The sequence below is a fragment of the Fundulus heteroclitus genome, chromosome 13 (assembly GCF_011125445.2).
Source record: "Fundulus heteroclitus isolate FHET01 chromosome 13, MU-UCD_Fhet_4.1, whole genome shotgun sequence".
Taxonomy (NCBI): domain Eukaryota; kingdom Metazoa; phylum Chordata; class Actinopteri; order Cyprinodontiformes; family Fundulidae; genus Fundulus; species Fundulus heteroclitus.
In genome coordinates this window covers 23,998,813-24,002,448 of record NC_046373.1, presented here as the reverse complement: position 1 = coordinate 24,002,448, position 3,636 = coordinate 23,998,813, and positions in this window count along the sequence as shown.

Genomic DNA, 3,636 nt, shown 5'->3' with positions numbered 1-3,636 from the left:
GCTCCAGTACACAGGAGCGATTAGCAGATATAAACAGATGTGGCGCCATCTAGCAACAGTATCGCAGAACTATCACAATGCCAGTTTACTTAATTAATAAATCAAAGTTAAATGATGCTGGACCAAGCCTGACCATCTGAAATGCCTCGCAGTAAAGCGGCAGCTCGGCGTGATCGAAGACAAACTATTATTAATTAAATAAAACGATCTAACAGCAACTTTAAAAGCCTCATGTCAGAACATTCACTCACGTCAATCAACTCTGTGGTCACGTCTGAGTCTTGGTGGGTTTAGCGTCAACTTGAGTGAACAACGGCGTTCATATTGTATACCCAACGACATTCCAGTCTTATCCCTCTTGGAATCATATTTTTTTGCATTTTTTTCCCCACTAGATCTTGGAACATTTGTCATTGTTTCGCCTGGAGAAACAATGCCGCTTCCTTGTTTTAACCCCTGTTGTGCATGTGCAGCATGTACTTCTGTTAAAATCATAAATAAACACGAAAGGCTTTATTTACTAACACCAAAACACAAAAATAACACTAAAATAACAACTAATATGCCAGCAGGATGTAATAATCATTCATAAAAACTTTATATGCAACCAGAATGAGCTACTAACGTATATATATAAAAGGTCAAATAACATGGCTATGCACCTTTAATGTTGTATGCATTTCTACATACAGTTGAAACCATGTGTACAAACATTTAAAAAATATACAACCATATTTCCTCTTTGTCAGTAAATTGGATACAATCTTTTCCATATTTATGTCAATTATTGTTATTTAACCTATTTCTATTTCAAATGTTATTTCCAGATGTCTGAAGGTGCCACGCCCCTCTGTTCAGGCAGATGCTAACCCAGCCACTATGGCAATCTCTAACCATCATACCATGCAGTAAGGAGACAGGTTCTGTGTCTGAGAGATAAACAGGTTTTAGTGGGAAATGTTCTTATCTGCCCTAGAGTAATACTCATTGTAAAGAGGGTGAAAAGCTGATGAGTGAGTCCCATTATCCACAGTAACACAAGTCCTGTACCAACATGGGCAGGATGGCCACTCAGTAGGGAAAAAGCCATTACTCCAAAAGCAAAAATAAAAATGAAATTACAGTTTTCAAATGCCCTCTGAGATGCAGAGTTAAATTTTCTGGAGACATCTCTTGTGGTCTGACAAAAATAAAGTGAAAATGTTCGGCCCTAATAACCGTTGGTACATTTGTAGCAGAAAGGGGAAAGCTTGCAAGCCTGACAATATTCTCCCAACTCTGTGGAGTGTGGTGGTGGCAATTATGCTGTGTGGGTGTTTTGCTTCAGGAAGGACTGGTGCAGTTTACCAGTTAGATGGCAGCAGGAGGATAGAAGCATTATGTGAAAATACTGAAGCAATTTTTCAAGAATTTAACCACAAAGGTAAAACATTAGCAAATATGGATCTTCCAAATGGACAATGAGTCTAAACATACCACCAAGTTAGTCAGAAAGTGGTTTAAAAACAATAGTCTATCTCAAAGCCCCGATCCCAGGCACATAGAAAATTTGTGGGCGGAGCTGAAAGGTGTGCGAGGTGGCCCAAAAACCTGATCTGGTTTTACCAGCTCTGTCTAGGTAATAGGATAAAATTTCAGCAAACTTTTTGGTAGCTTGTGAAAGGATACCCAAAACATTTAACCCAAATCATGCTGTTTAAAGGGAACGGTACTAACTACTAAGGAAACTACTAACAAAGGGAGTAAAGCCTTCTTTAAAATAACCTTTCTTTTCTGGCTTTTAGTAACTAGAAATATGTTTGGTAACTGTCATTAAACAGGAACATTTGGATCATTTATTGTCAGACATTAGGAAAACAGGTTATGTGTCCTTTTACACAAATTATCTGGTTTCAACTGTATGATACGAAAACATACCATTAGGTGCCAAATGCATTTCTTTTCCTTCATACCTTAAAAATTGTTAACACAGAGGATCCTTGTTTGAATTGTTTTTTTCTACAACTGACCAACACTTTTAATGGTCCATCAAAGCTTATCTGTATTAAAGGGACATTACAGGTAGGGGGATACAGAGGACGGAAATACATCTGTTCATTCTCTGATACGCACACACGCTCAGACAGAGAAGCGCACATACATGCCAGTGGTGTGGGGGTCCACTAGGCCCGCAGGTACTGTAGCCTTGGTTACCTAATTCAGAGACATCGGCTAACGAGGCTCACCACAAGCATGGCTAACCTTTAATATAAGTGGCGAAGAGGTGGATGTGGTGCATGATAGCTGGCCCCGCTATTTTCTCAGAGTCTTGCATGGGCCCGGGGCCGCTCATGCAGGTGGAGACGACGTGAATCTCTTATAACTTTATTTAACACAATGCAAAGTTGCTGTCTTCAGTCAGAAGGCAGACCGCAAACCGAAAAATAACCAGTGACCGCGGAAACCAGGAGTTCTTAGCAGACACCAACAAAAATGGCGGCCCCTGTAGTTCTGGCTGTGAAACTTGTCCATACGTTTTCTGAAATTCTGTCGCTTAATGTGACTACTCCTTATTCCAGTATATTCACTGTGTAAAAAACGCTGGATTTTATACGTGGATCTCTTTAGTAATCAGCCAGTGGTGTGTAACTGGGCACAACATACCTGTGTTTTTCAGGTCATCTTAATCTTGCTACCCAGCTGTGCAGTTTCTTCAAAAATGTCCAAACTGAAATCATTGACATTGCAGAGGTAAGAAGTTCATACATACAGTATATGCTCACAATAAAATTGAGATTGGAGCATAGTCAACCTTTACCCTGCCTTTACGTTGCCATTCTTGGCTAAGAGCATAAACAAAAGAAATAAACACTGGCCTCATTTTTTTATCTGAACTTAAAAGCACTTTTTATCCAAAGTGAAACGGCAGATTCCCTTCACAGTTGGACATTTCTGGACCATCTGTGAAGAAACACTCCTGCAGACTACAGTGAGCAGGAGGCTGAAGTGTCTGTCAGAGCGAATAGATGCAAGGTGTCTCAAAAAAGTCTGACATTCTTATCTGGATAATGTACTGTCAAACCTGACAGATAATTTTTTAATCTTTTAATTTCCTCAGATTTGAGACACTTCTGTTATAATGTGCCACAGAACACAGTTTAGATCCAAAATCCTCTGTACTACATTAGATCAGAGATTGTAATGTCAACAATGCAGACGACTGTGCCTATGGCTCTACACTCTTTCAGAAGTAAATGCTGCTTGTCAAGACTTTCAATTCGATTCAATTTTATTTATATAGCGCCAGTACATGAAACATGTCATCTCAAGGCACTTTCCAAAGTCAAATTCAATCAGATTATACAGATTGGGTCAGATTATACAGACTGGTCAAAAAAATGTTTCCTAACTAAGGAAATCCAGTAGCTTGTATCAAGTCCTGACAAGCAGCCTTAACTCCTGAAGAAGCGTAGAGCTACAGGGAGAGTCGTCTGCATTGTACATGGCTTTGCAGCAATCCCTCATAATGAGCAGGCATGAAGCGACAGTGGAAAGAAAAATTCCCCTTTAACGGGAAGAAAAAAACTCCAGCAGAACCAGACTCAGTGTGAACGGTCATCTGTCTTGACCGACTGGGGATTAGAGAAGACAAAGCAG